This window comes from Arachis stenosperma, chromosome 1 (assembly GCF_014773155.1).
Source record: "Arachis stenosperma cultivar V10309 chromosome 1, arast.V10309.gnm1.PFL2, whole genome shotgun sequence".
Classification (NCBI taxonomy): domain Eukaryota; kingdom Viridiplantae; phylum Streptophyta; class Magnoliopsida; order Fabales; family Fabaceae; genus Arachis; species Arachis stenosperma.
In genome coordinates, this window is record NC_080377.1 from 66,537,704 (window position 1) to 66,553,856 (window position 16,153).

A 16,153-nucleotide genomic window follows, 5' to 3' on the forward strand; every position below is an offset into this window, starting at 1 on the left:
ATGGTTACATTATTTAACCATGATATTTATTCTTGTGCGTGTCCTTCTCTATAATTGCAATCTTTACTTTGTTCCACTCTATATGTCCATTGTTTAGTGTATTTACATGTATGCATATGATTGAGGCCATCATTTGTTACTGGCTCACTTACCCCAAATAGCCTACCCTTTTAATCACCTTGGTTAGCCACCTTGAGCCTTTTTATCCCCTTTTTTTCTATATTTTACCACATCACTAGTCTTAAGTAGAAAAACAATTAATTACCTAATTTGAATCTTTGGTTTGCTTAAGATAGAGATTGTGTATAAACTAATTGCGGGGAATTATGGGAACTTGGGTTAATGAAATGGTACTGTGTTTCATTGACAAAAGTATTGGGAATTTGGGTGCATACTCATGTGAGACCAGAAAAATTAAAAATTCATGTGCATCGATATGTCATGTCTACTTTCTGTCTACTTTCATATTTTCAAAAAAAAAAAAGATTCAAATAATTAAGTAAATAAGTGGATAAGGGGACAAAATTACCCCAATGTCAAGTTTAAAGAAAGATCAATGCATATGTGATGAAATTAAAGAAAAGTTGATGCATGAGTACTTAATGCAAAAGTGAGAATTTTGGGTAGCTAAGTATGATTTTAGAATTTCATAGAGTATGTGTATGTTAGGTGATAGCTTAGGTTACTCAAAGATCAAATTTATAGCTCACTTGGCCATACATATATCCTCACCCTTACCTTAGCCCCATTACAACCTTGAAAAGACCTCATGATGTTTGCATTGGTATATTAAATATTTGTTGATTGGTTAGATGAAGAATAAAGTCTTAGAAAGCATGATTAGAGAAGAGTAGAGTGATTAACCCTAGACACTTGAGAGACTAGAGTGCATATACACTACTAGCGAGGGTTCAATGCTCGATTCTATGATTCCCTGCTTTCATGAGCTATCTTCTTATAAGTTTAATTGCTTCTTATTGTATGATTTGAATTAATAGAATTTGATTTATGTTTGTCTTGGAGAACTTGTTTACTTTTGACCAAGCAGATAGAAATGTCTTAGCATATAGTTGCATTCATATACATAGATTGCATTGTATTGCATTGCATGAGTCTTGCTTTCCCCTATTCATTTTTTTGTCTCCTTGATCTTAGCATGAGGACATGCTAATGTTTAAGTGTGAGGAGTTTGATAAACCACTATTTATGGTTTATCTTGTGCTAATTTAAGTGGTTTTTATCAACTCTTTACTCACTTATTCATATGATTTGCATGATTTTGCAACTCCTTCCCAATTTTATTCGGTGGTTGAAAACTTGTTTCTTAGACATCTAAATTGTATATTTTTAATTCCCCTTTATACCATTCGATGCCGTGATCTATGCGTTAAGTGTTTTCAGGGTTTATAAGGCAGGAATGGCTTAGGGGTGGAGAGGAAGCTTGCAAAAATGGAAGGAACACAAGAAACTAAGGAGCTGACCAGCGAAGAACGACACGTGCACGTACCTGATGCGTGCGCGCGAAAAGCGAATTTGCACAGCGATGCATGCGTGTACCTGACGCGTACGCGTGATATGCGCGACCTGCAAAAAACGCAAAAAATGCTGGGGGCAATTTTGGGCCGAGTTTGGACCCAGTTTTTAGCCCAGAAACACAGACTAGAGCCAGGGGACAAGTAGAGACTCAACACACATTCACACATTATCTCATTCATTAGTTTTAGTTTTGAGTTTTGGAATCTGAGAGAAAAATTACTCCTTTCTCTAGGTTTTTCTCACATTCATAGATTTCTAATTTTGATGCTTTTGATGCTTTGTGATTTGGATATTGAGAAGAGTTACTACCTCCGTTGAAGTTTCCATTATTCTAGTTTGTTTCCTTTGTCCGTTACTCTTTTATATCCTTAATCCTTGTTCAGAGTTACAATTGGATTGTTTTTAGAATTTATTATTGCAAGAACTATTTTTACATTTAATCAATTTTTAGTTATTGTTCATCATGTCTTCCTCTTATTATCTTTTTAATTCTATGCGAGTAATTTTCATGTCAATGGAGTACACTCCTAACTTGACTTGGGGGTTGATTAAGTGGAGACCCTTGAGTTGGAATGCTCAAGTGATTAGTTAAATTGGAAGTTGTTGGCTAATTCTCTATTTACTAACGCTAATCCTTCCCAAGGGAGAGGATTAGGACTTGCGAATAAGAGTTAGCTCAATAACTTGACTTTTCTTTATTTAGTAAGGGTTAACTAAGTGTAAATAACAACCTCTTGATACTACACTTGAGAAAATCCAACAAGGATAGAACTTCCAATTAACCATCCCCCGGTCAAGGCCTTTTATTCTGAATACATAAATCTCTTTAATTTGCATTGCTTTAATTCACAATCCTTTAATTACTTATTCTTCAACTCTTAAAAATTCTTGGAAAACCTCCGATCAATAAAATAGCACTCTTTTGTCAACTCGTTGGGAGACGACATGGGATTCATACTCCCAGTATTTTATTTCTAAATTTTATGACAACTATTTTAAATTGTTACGCGGAACTTTTATTGATTAGGAACTATACTTGCAGTGCTGATTTCCGAATTAAATTTTTAATCGGTAATTTTTCGTATGTCAATCTTCCTTCTTTGTTGGTGCATCTTCCTCCTTTGTTTTTGCATCTTCTTCTTCTTCCATGTGTGAGGGTGGAAAGTTCTCTAATTCACTGGAATATGAACTCCTTTGATTGATTTCCTCACTTTCTTCCATAAGATCTTACATTATATCTCTTGAAAAGGAATTTTCTTGTTCCTCTTCCTGGTGCTTGATAATCAACTGCACATATTTCTCTACATTTTTGACACTCGTCCTTATATCATGTATGAATTCTTTTATGAGAAGCTCAATAGATGATGGTTTTTGATATGAATAAGAAGAAGATGATAGTTCTTGATAAGAGTAAAAAGAGGATGGTTCTTGGTATGAATAGGGAAATGGTGGCTCTTGGTATGAATATGGAGATGGTAGTTCTTGATAGTTGAAATAGGGAGCACTGAAGTTTCTTTGGTTTTGACTTTGCCAACCAAAATTTGAGTAGTTTCTCCATCCGCAATAATAAGAATCACTCTCTGGGTGTGAGTAGTAACCCATGTGATCTCTCTCTATTATTATTCCTTAGCACAAAATACCAAACAGAATTAAACGCACCATGTGGTAAACAGGCAAGTAAAGAAGAAAGAACATACAGAAAAATAAAAATAATAAAAAATAAAAATAAAGTAAAATATAAAAGAAAACAAAAGAAAAAGAAAATAATATAAAAATAAACTGAATAATTAAGAAAATAAAATAACTAATAAGCAAAAAGGAGTGTAAAATTTAAACTCAATAAATAAAATACTAGGAAGAATAAAACAACTAAGGGGACACCAAACTTAATTTCAGAAATTAAGAGAAAAAAATTTTAAATAAAATAAATCTAAATAATTTTTTTAAAATTTAAATAAATAAGTTAAATGAAATTAAAGCAAAAACGTCTAATCTAAGAAATCAAACAACCAGTAGTTGTCAATCACAGTCAATCACCGGTAACGGCACCAAAAACTTTGTGCGGAATTTATAACCACAAACTAACTGGCAAGTACACCGGGTCGTACCAAGTAATACCTCAGGTGAGTGAGGGTCGATCCCATGAGGATTGATGGATTAAGCAACAATGGTTAAGTGATTTGCTTAGTTAGACAAACAGAAAAGAGCGTTTGGGAATTCAAAAAGCATTAAACAGGAAACTCAAAATATCAGAAGACAGGCAATAAATAAGTTGGGAATAAAATATAGAGAAAGCAGTTAAGGCTTCAGAGTTATCTATTTTCTGAATTGATTTTTCTTATTAATTTATTTTAATCATGCAAGATTTAATTCCTGGCAAACTATATGTGACTAAACCCTAATTTCTTAGACCTTTTTAGTCTCCTCTAAAATTCATCAACTGCCAATTCCTTGGTCAATTAATTCCAATTAGAGGGTGAAATTCAATTCTAGTTATATGCCACAGAAATCCTAATTATCCAAATATAAGAGGATTATATGTCACGTATCCCATTAAATCCAGATAATTAGAAATTTAGGAGAATATATTTTTAAGATGTTGTTCAAGTAAAGAGCTTTTCCAAGTTATACATGAACTCAATTAGAAAGAGGGTCATACTTCCGTTCCACCCAATTTCATAAAATAAAGAACAAAAACAATTCTTGAAATATAAATCAGTACATAAATTAAAATAGAAAAAACAAGGAACAAAATCAATATATATAATAGACAGAGCTCCTAACCTTAACAGTGGAGATTTAGTTGCTCATGAAAAAGAGTGAAAACTAGGATTCTGGTAAACTGTAATTTTCAGAATGAGGTGGAATTCCCCAAAAGAGAAGTTTCTTTTCTCTTTTATATCTATCCTAATTAATTTGAAAATCCATTTTATAAAACTAAAATAATATCTTTTTCTATTTTAAAATAAAATACAAATTTAATCAAAATTAATTAAACTATGCGTGCAGCCTTTGGAAGAAGATTGGGGACCACTGGTATTATCAGGATCTACGCTGAACTTGGAAATTTTCAAGTTCAGTGTGGAGGAGGCAGTGGCATCTTTAGCGTGTTCCTTTGAATCCACGCTGAACTTGGCTTTTCCCAAGTTTAGCGTGGAGAAGGCAGCGTGTGCTTCCCTGGGAGTTCTCAAATCCACGCTGAACTTGGTAAGAACCAAGTTCAGCGTGAAGGATGCAGAGGTTGCTGCAGGAAAAATGTGAACTATTATATATCGTTGGAAAGCCATGGAAGTTAGCTTTCTAATGCCGCTATAAATATGTCAATTGAATTTTTTTAGCTCAATTTATTCTTATTTGAGTGCAAGGAGGTCAGGATTGATAGCATCATTCGCTTTCTTCCTTTTCTGCTACAAAACTCCGTCAAATCCATCCGAATGCTACCTGAAATAAATAGAATTGTACACAATCAAAGTAGCATCCATAATGGCTAAAAGATATTTAAATTTTGATCAAACTCAACAATTTGAATACAAATTTACTAGGAAAAGATAGAGAAGATGCTCACGCATTAGAGGTCCAGAACTATGAAATGATACTCTAGCATGCTTTTCAACAAAACAATAAGTGCAAGTATTTAAAGTTGTACCTTTCACTGGTAGTGAGTTCTTCTTGGCCAAGACGCTTAGTCCTTTCTCGCTCAAGTGACCAAGACGTATATGCCACAAATCAGAAGAAGAATCATCAGCTACATTCACATCTTCTTTGCACAACTTTGCTTGCAACCAGTAGAGAGTAGTGAGACTATTGTCTTCTCTAGCAACAATGAGAGTCCCTTTGATAATATTACATTTTCCACTACCAGAGGAAGTGCAATACCCCTCTTGATCCAATACCTTTACTGAAATGAGATTGAACCGCATATCTAGCGCATGCCTAACATTCTTCAACTGCAACTTGCATCCTATATTGGTTTCAAACCACATATCACCCATACCAGTGATATCACACACTCCTTTATCTCCCAATTTGATCTTGCCAAAATTTTCAGTAGTATAGGAAGTGAAAAATTCACGTTTTTGAGTGACATGACATGAGGCACCAGAGTCCATAATCCAAGTGGAATCATCACAGACAAGATTCACATAATTTTCATCATATGTCATAAGAACATCTTCATAAACAAAAGCAGCAGTTTCTTTATCACTATCTTTACCTTTGTCTTCGTTTCTTCCCCTTGATTGTTCTCTTTTCAAGAACCTATAATACCTCTTGATATGCCTCGGCTTGCCACAATGGTGACAAATGAACTCCTTTCTTGGCTTGTACTTTTCTCTTGACTTGCTTCGACTCTCTGACTTGTCAAAACTGCGAGGTTTTCTACTTTGACTTCTCCTTCGTGACTTTGAAACAAGTGCTTCTGACTGGGTGGAGGCATTAGTCAAACCTCGCTCTTTTCTTCTGGCTTCTTCATTCAACATGCTCTCTTTAACCATTGTTAATGTCAATTTCCCATTTGGAGCTGAGTTAGTCAGTGTCACAACCAGAACTTCCCAACTATCAGGTAAAGAGCTCAATAACAACAAGGCATGTAACTCATCATTCAAAGTGATTTCATTATTTGTCAGTTGGTTCACCGTCTCCTGAAAAATGCTCAAGTGCTCCGCCATTGATTTACCTTCAATATACTTCATATTGACAAGTTTTCTAATCAAGAATGCTTTGTTTTGCACATTCTTTCTCTCATATAACTCCTTCAATTTCTTCCACATCTTCTCAGCATTCGTTTCAGTGTCTACATGTGGATACACACTAAGATCAAGCCATTGCCTAATCAAAGCAACTGCCTTCCGATTCAGCTTCTTCCATTCAGCATCAGATTTAGTACCTTTGGATTTATCCCCCTCCACAGGATCATACAAGTCCTTACTATACAACATATCTTCCATAAGAATCTTCCAAATCGAGTAATTTTGGGAAATCAATTTGACCATATTCGGTCCATGAGTATTTTTCTCCATTTAATCAGCACAGAGATAAACAACCAGAGCTCTAGATACCACTTTGTTGCGAAAACTCAACAAATGTTCAAACAAGAACCTGTCTAACAGCAGAAGCACCAGAAATAATTTTTTCACAACCTGTGCGATTAAATAGGCAATACCAAAGATACTCCAAGCAACAATTATAATGGCAGAAATTAAATAATCAGACACCAGAATTTTAACGTGGAAAAACCCCCAAAAGAGGGACAAAAAACCCACGAGACCTAGTCTAGAAAAATTTTTCACTATCAGAATAATGGGTACACAAACAGTCTTTCTAGTGACACTAGAGCATCTCAACAATCAACAAAATACATCACCAAAACTGGTGGAATCAACATAAATCCTCCACAAAAATGGGTATCTCAAATCAAGAAAAAGAGAAGGCAATACAACTAGCAAGTTATATCCTAATGTTCATCTCTACACCAGGAATAACATACTGAAACTTCATAAGAAATGGAATGAATTTACCAGGTTAATCGAATCAAGATAACTTGCCATTTTTCCCTAAATTTTCTCTTCTTCTCTTCGACGGCTCACTGTTCCTTTTTTTTCTTTTGTTTCTAAATGAGAGAGTAAGGCTCTCGTTCTCTCTCCCTCCGTGGCTTTTTAGCCACTTCTTTCTTTTTTTATAATATGTGGGCCCCACTTAAAGTTGGGGACCCATCAACAATTAAACAAAACAATATATACATCAAAGAATTTTGAATCAGAGACTCACATGACATTGGCATGTTGAATGTCAGCATCAAGTGCCTTAAGGGAGTCTTGAAAAGAGGGTGCTGCATCAAGCATTTGGTATTAGTATCTCAACATTTTTCTTTACCTTAGAATTATGATCTTTTTCTTAGTAGAGATGAGATGAGAAAAACAAAGCAGAAAAGAAAAATGGGATTGTTAAAAGCACAATAATGCCATGAGATTTTGTATAAGGGAGGTTGTTGAGTGTTGACCAGGAAGGGGTATGGAAAGGTCTATTTTATTCTTGAAGACCTTCAAGTTTTCCATTGTTGACTAGCTCAACAGTTCCAAACTCAACCTTTATATATATTTTTTTCATTAGACACAACACTAATTCTCATTGAATAATAATGCAATGAGATCAAGACAAGATTTCTTTTTGGTGAAAGTTTTACTTTTTCTTGTTACAATAGTACTTGTACTTTAAGCTTCTTGCACAATTCACAATAATCCTTATCGTTATTTGGTCTTCAATGTCCATCTTTGATAGAGTACACTTTTTTTCACTTGTTTGATGCTCCCAATTGAAAACTTCTTTTTTGACTTTTTCATAGATTCTTTATCATGCATTAGGGATGTCAATGGAGTGGGGGTGAGGGCGGGAGATGCCTTCCTGCTTCCCGTCTCCGCTCCCAAAATTGATTCATGTCCCCACCCCGATCCCCACCATGGGATAATTGTCCCATTCCTGTTCTCTACGTTTTTCGTGTTTCTCACGGGGGCATATTCTCCATCTTCCTATGTTGAACATTTATATGAAAATTATGGTAAAAAATAATTAAAAAAAAAAGAAACAAACTACAAGACGTTGTTACAAACACAAAAACATATCATATCCAAGATTATAAGTCCAAAAATATAACATAACAAATTATAGTCCATAAAATAAAACCTTAAAATACAACTTCCATTCTAAAAAAAAGCCATAAATAAAGTCTTCAACATCAAATATTCTTCCATTGTCAGTATATAACTTCTAACAAACAACTCCATATTCTCTGTTAAAACAAGATAAACATGAATACATTAACATACATCATAAACAAGAATACTATATATTAAATAAAAATTTGACATAATAAAAAAATAATTACCTAAACTCTTAAATCCCTCATATCCATCTCATAGTCTCAAATTGGAATTTTCGACCCTGATTTATCTATATTATATCAATCAACAAGTCATGAGAGTTAAATTTGACATGAGATTAAACTTTAATACCAGATAAAAACTTGAGTTATTAGTACTTTTACCTGAAAAGTGTATCCAATGCTGAGCGCAAATTAACGCTTCAACAAGTTCATAATGCAATTTATTGCGATGTGGATGTAAAACTCGACTACCGGTACTAAAAGCGGACTCTGAGGCAATACTAGAAATAGGAATGGCTAAAAAATCTCTTGCAATCTTTTGTAAGGTTGGATATTTCACTCTAATATTTTTTCAATAGCCCAAAATGTCAATTTTTTTCAAATTTGTTTTATCTACCATAACACTCTCTTCCAAATAGAAATTCAACTCAATTTTTGCAACACAGTCTTCAGACGTATCTTCCACGAATTTCAAGTAGATAGAATTAAATTTTCTCTTTGAAGTGATATTCTCTAACATTTAAAGTAGAAACTAAACTATCATCATTTGGAGCTCTTCTTTTAACCCTAGTCTTAAGTTGATATTCACATACTAATTCTTCTATCATTTTCTTGACCTTGCTCAATTAAAACTAACTTTGAGATCCATATATTTTAAAGAAAAAAAACTTCAACAACTTAATCTTATATCTAGGGTCTAAGATAACTCCCATAGCCATGAATTCATTAATTTGATCCCAATACTTTTCAAACTTACTAATCATATTTGTTGTCATTTTATGAATCATGTCATTAGAACTAAGCATCCATTCATCCAATATCAATCTCATTTCACACACCTTGGAAAAGTATAAATTTGTGGTTGGATATAAAGTGGCAGAGAGCAATTCAGTCATACTATAAAAGACTTCTAATTTATCAACAAATTCATTTGCCATTTTTCACTCATCATCAGATGGTACATATTTATACAGAGATTCACGGTGTCTTAAAAGCTCAAAAACTTCTCTATATGGCAATACAAAAGCAAGCATTAGATAAGTTGAATTCTATCTAGTTCTACAAAAGCAAGCATTAGATAAGTTGAATTCTATCTAGTTCTACAATCAAGTGCAAGTTTTCTCTTATAATTAATATTCAATTGCCTACAAGTCTCTTCAAAATTTTCTTTCTTTTTCTATGTTGCAACTCAAAAAGAAACACTCTTTCTGATTTTTTCAATAAAAATATATATTGCATTCATGTCATTTTTCACAATCAAATTAGCAACATGAGTACAACAACGCTTGTGAAAAAATTCTTCTCTCTTGATAAAGTTAGATGGTGAAATCTTATCAAGCACAAGATGAATCATGACATCATTTGTACTATAATTATCAACTGTAAAAATTGACAATTTTCTATCTATGTTCCAACCATACAAGGAATTCACCAAACCATCACTAAGAACCTCAACAGTATAGGGTGCAGGCACGTATGCATGCAAACCTAAAGTAATGTAAGTATAATAAACAGTCATGATATAAAAAATTGACATATATAAAAGATACTAAAAACACAAATAAATTAGAATAATACCTCACAAGCTGACATTACAAGTTCCAATCATTATCAATAAAGTGAGTTGTAATTGATATATAACCTTTGTTTTGTCACTGAGCACTCCACATGCTAGTAATTATAGCAATGCGGCTTGAATTTTTTTCCAACAATTTTAAAAGCTTTGCCTTTTCAACTTCATACATCTTCTTAACATCACTTCTCAGTGTATTTCTTGTATAAAATTTGAGCAAAGGTTGAGTTTCAGCCATAAACTCATGAAAACCCTCTTGCTCAACAAATGATATAGGGTGCTCATTCCTAATAACTCATCTTGTAAGTGCTCGTTGTACTGCCTCTTGACTAAATGTGAAGTTTTCAACCAAAAGTGAATCCGTTCACTACACCAAATTGGCCAAATAACTACACTTAATTTGTGACCCTTATTTTAAGGGTCTCTATTAATCAACATTGTGACATTTATACTCTTAATTTTTAAACTGTCACTGACTCTATATCTCTCTCACTCTTTTTCTTTTTTATTTTTAATTTTCTATTTTTTTCTAAAAATGTATTCACTGTCTCACTACTATTTTAGAGATGAGAAGAGATGAGAAACAGAGAAAGTCACGCTACAGTTCGCCGTTCGTCGTTCGTCGTCGCGAATCACGTTGGACGTTTACCATTCATTGTTCACCGTCGCGATTCGCATTCGCTGTCCCCCGCGTCGTCCTTTCTCTTTCCATCGAGTGCGAACCCTAATTTCTCATCTAGCGACTTTTTCTTCTCTTCCAATCTCAATACTAAACACTGATGGTGAGTATTTAATTGTTCTTCTACTATAATTTTTACCCCTGCAATTCCTTTGTTGTTGCTTAATGTTTGTTGTGCTGAAGTTGTTGTAATTGTTTGATCTTGGTGCTCTATTTTGTTGTAATTTTTCTTAATGATTATATCTCCATGTTCATATTTGCTATTTTCTTTGAATTCTCTTATTTCTTTTTTCCACACTCAACATGTTCGATGAAATGCTTCAACTAGATTTCTTTGAATTCTCTCTTTATTATTTCTTCTCTTGATTTTTTGATATTTTTGTGCCTTAATGACATCATGAATTGGTTAGTACTCTTCTTGAATTATGCAAATTGCTACACTAGAAATGGAAAAGCTAATTAGCTAGAAATGCTAATTGGAATAAAATATAAGTAAACTATCTTAAGCTCTAAGAAATTATAAGTCATACTAAGCGCTGAATTTAGAAAATTAAAGGTGTTGAATTCTTTTTCCATTCACAACATATTAAAAGCATTTGAATGGTAGTTAAAACTCAAATTTGTTGGCCAAATGTATATGGCTATATTAACTATCAAGTTAATCTTCTACAGAGTTTGATTCTTTATTATTGAGTAGATTGCTTGATGTCTAAAATAGACATCAGTTTAATTCTTCAACGTCTCTTAGGATACCAACTTGATCCTTAATTGAATTAATTATTAATTTACCCTGTGCATGACAAATTTGGTGTTTAATGTTTTGAGGTACTAACTTGATGTTCTAATTATCTTTGGAGGAACGATTTACGAATTTGCTCTATCATTAATGACCAACTGATAACAATATTGAAATCAAACATTGTTAATTTCTTTTTGGGATTAAAGAAGAATTTAAAAATCAAACATTGTTATTACCTGGAGCCAATTAAGTTAAGATTCCCTTATACCCTTATATGTTTGAAATCCCTGATAGAAAGCCCTTCCTCCACTGTCAAGAAAGAAAAGATTCAAAATGCTACTATTTGCCATAGAGTATTATCTTCTGGTTAGATTTTGTGCATCAGTTGAGGCATGTTTGATTAATAAATAAAAATAACAATGATACTTATATACTAAGCTGACCTTTTCAGGTTGCTATGACTACAATAACGAAGAATTTCAAAGTATTTGTAAGATTGGTGAGTGATTGGATATTGTTAAGTGATGAGCGGATAATTTATACGCTTTTTGGCATTGTTTTTAGTATGTTTTTAGTATGTTTTAGTTAGTTTTTATTATATTTTTATTAGTTTTTAGTTAAAATTTACTTTTCTGGACTTTACTATGAGTTTGTGTGTTTTTCTGTGATTTTAGGTATTTTCTGGCTGAAATTGAGGGACCTGAGCAAAAATCTGATTCAGAGGCTGAAAAGGACTGTAGATGCTGTTGGATTCTGACCTCCCTGCACTCAAAGTGGCTTTTCTGGAGCTACAGATACCCAATTGGCGCGCTTTCAATTGCGTTGGAAAGTAGACATCCTGGGCTTTCCAGCAATATATAATAGTCCATACTTTGCCCGAGATTTGGTAGCCCAAACCGGTGTTCCAAATCAGCTCAAGACTGCCCTGCGTTAAACGCCGGAACTGGCACAAGAATGGGAGTTAAACGCCCAAACTGGCGCAAAAGCTGGCGTTTAACTCCAAGAAAAGTCTCTACACATGAAAGCTTCAATGCTCAGCCCAAGCACACACCAAGTGGGCCCGGAAGTGGATTTTTATGTCATTTACTCATTTCTGTAAACCCTAAGCTAACTAGTTCTCTACATATAGGACATTTTGCTATTGTATTTTCATCTTGGTTCTTCTGGTTCCCTCTATGGGGCCAAAGCCAATGATCACCATTATCACTTATGTATTTTCAATGGTGGAGTTTCTACACACCATAGATTAAGGTGTGGAGCTCTGCTGCACCTCGAGTATTACTGCAATTACTATTGTTCTTCTATTCAATTCAGCTTATTCTTGTTCTAAGATATTCATTCGCACCCAAGAACATGATGAATGTGATGATTATGTGACGCTCATCATCATTCTCACTTATGGACGCGTGCCTGACAACCACTTCCGTTCTACAAGCAAACAAGGCTTGAATGTTTATCTCTTGGATTCCTTAATCAGAATCTTCGTGGTATAAGCTAGAATTGATGGCAGCATTCAAGAGAATTCGGAAGGTCTAAACCTTGTCTGTGGTATTCTGAGTAGGATTCAAGGATTGAATGACTGTGACGAGCTTCAAACTCGCGATTGTGGGGCGTTAGTGACAGACACAAAAGAATCACTGGATTCTATTCCGACATGATCGAGAACCGACAGCTGAATAGCCGTGCTGTGACAGAGCGCGTTGAATATTTTCACTGAGAGGACGGGACTGTAGCCATTGACAACGGTGATGCCCAACATACAGCTTGCCATGGAAAGGAGTAAGAAGGATTGGATGAAGACAGTAGGAAAGCAGAGAGACGGAAGGGACAAAGCATCTCCATACGCTTATCTGAAATTCTCACCAATGAATTGCATAAGTATCTCTATCTTTATTTTACTTATCATTTATCCTCCATAACCATTTGAATCTGCCTGACTGAGATTTACAAGATGACCATAGCTTGCTTCATACCAACAATCTCCGTGGGATCGACCCTTACTCGCGTAAGGTTTATTACTTGGACGACCCAGTGCACTTGCTGGTTAGTTGTGCGAAGTTGTGATAAAGAGTTGAGATTGCAATTGAGCGTACCATGTTGATGGCGCCATTGCTGATCACAATTCCGTGCACCATTAAGTAACTATTGAGTTCCTTTGTTTCTTAAAATTAATTGTCTTATATTTTAAAATTTTTACTCTGAGTAAGAATGGGATTTACTGAAGACGTGTGATGAGAGAACTTTTGCATGGTCTAGAAAATTGCGGATAAATCCTCGTTGCAAGTATAGTTTCTAAACCTTCAAAAGTCCTTTCATACAAACGTTTTGGGTGTCACAAGTAACAAACCCCTTTAGAAATTGTTAACCGAGTATTCAAACCTCGGGTCGTCTTCTCAAGGCACTGCGAGGAAGTATGTTCTTATTATTGGTTATAAAGGTTGTAATCGGGGTTTAGAAGGTGAGAAGCAAGTAATTTAAATGATGAGTGAATTAAATGGCAATTAAAAATAAATAATAACTGTAAAACAACTTTTGGCTAGATAAGGAAATTTAGAGGTCTAACTTAGTTATCTCTCTCAACTATAATAAAAGTTGAATCTAAACTCCACTTGGTCAATCTTTACCAGGGCAAAGGAAAGTCAAGGGGCTAATTAAATTGACCTTTGAATCCTAATTATTTCCTAAGAAAAGGTTGGGATTATTCAGGTTCAGCTCAATTAGCAAGATAACGATTATTAATTACGTTGAGTTTAATAACTGTTGAGTTACTAAATTCTTAATCAGAACCAAAAGGAAAGAAAAAAAAAAGAAAAAGTAAAATTTCTGGAATAATAAAAATATCCTTAGATGGGAAGCAATGGCAACTTAATGCAAAGAGAACAATTATAAACTGAAAATACCTCAATTATCATTAATTCAAATAATTATCTGTAACATGGAATAATTGATAAATCAATTATAATAATCAATTCAAATGTTGGAATAAATAAATAAAAGTAAAACTTAAAATAAAAGAACATTAAACCTGGGATCCAGAGTTACTCTTAAAATAAGAAGAAATCCTAAATCCTAAAAGAGAGAGAAAACCTCTCTCTAGACTAAATCTAAATCATAGAAAACTAAAAATTGGCGAGCTCCTCCTGAATGGATGCATTCCCCCACTTCATAACCTCTAGTCTATGCCTTCTGGACTTGGATTTGGGCCAAAAAGGGTTTTAGAACTTGCTGGGGCGTGTTCTGTAATTTTCTGGTGCGTGGCCTCTGTCACGCGTCCGCGTGAGTCACGCGGTCGCGTCATTCGGAGCTTTTCCTTGCCACGCGGTCGCGTCAGTCATGCGACCGCATCATGTGCGTTTTGCTTAAGGCACGCGGTCGCGTCAGTCATGCGGCCGCGTCGCTGCTGATTTGTGCTTGGCACGCAATTGCGTCGTCCATGCGATTGCGTGGATACCAGTTTCCTTAAAGCTCCGTTTTGCTTTCTTCTTTCCTTTTAGTATGTTTCCTTTTTCATCCTTTAAGTCATTCTGCCTTAGAAAATCTGAAACTACTCAACACACTAATCACGGCATCGAATGGGAATAAAGGTAATTAAATAATTGATTTTCAAAGCTTAGGAAACATGTTTTTCACAATATGACATAATAAGGAAGGGAAAGTAAAATCATGCAATTAATGTGAATAAGTAGGTGAGGAATTGTATAAATCACTCAAATTAAGCACAAAATATCTCATGAAATATGGGTTTATCAACCTCCCCACACTTAAACACTAGCATGTCCTAATGCTAAATCCAAGGTAAATAATTAAGGTTAAAGTGATGGAATGTTATGAAATGCAACCTATTCTAAATGCATCTACCTAATGAGTCATGCAATTCTAATTTATCCACTCATATATAAAGCCTACATGTAGTTAAATTATTTCGCATTCTCAAGGAGTTATATATACATATATAGCTAACCCTCAAATAATAACGCAAGTGAGATGAGAAAGAAAACATTAAAACTTGCAAGACAATTATTAATTTGAATAGAGATAAATGTTAATGAGCTATTGAACCCTTACTGGATTTTGTGTTTACTCTCTAATCACTCAGTGTTTATTGGGTTAATCACTCTTTCTTCTTTTTATTCTTCCCTTCTATAACTTTGTTTTTCGTCTAACCAATCAACAATTATAGAATATAGTCATACCAAAACTCATGAGGTCTTTAATCAAGGTTGTAATGGGGTCAAGGTAAAGGTAAGGATATATGTATAAGGCTAAGTGAGCTAATAAGTGAATCCTTAATTAGACTAAGATCTCACCTAACATACATATTTAGTAAAATAATGCTTCTTTGCCTATTCTCCCTATTTTCTCACTTTTGATGTGGCATGCTCATGTTTCAGTTCTTGTTTTTATCCCATGTGCATTTATTTTTATTTTGCATTGGGGAGTTCTTTTTGTATCCCCTTTTATTTAGATGTTGAAAAAAAAATTTTTTTAATGCACATGGTAATTGAACTTTGATTTTCTCATGAGCATGCTTCCCAAATTTATTTTTATTTTTTTTAACTTTCCTAATCCTTTGTTTCAATCACTCATGTTCCCAAAAGGTTTCCCACATTTTACTCTATTAATAATTTTCTATCTTAAGCTAACCAAGGATTCACTTGGGATTTTCTTTTGTTTTTCTTGCTTAAGGCTAGTAATTTGGCTAAATAGAATAAAGAGGTTTTAAAAGGCTCGAGGGGGCTAACAAAGGTG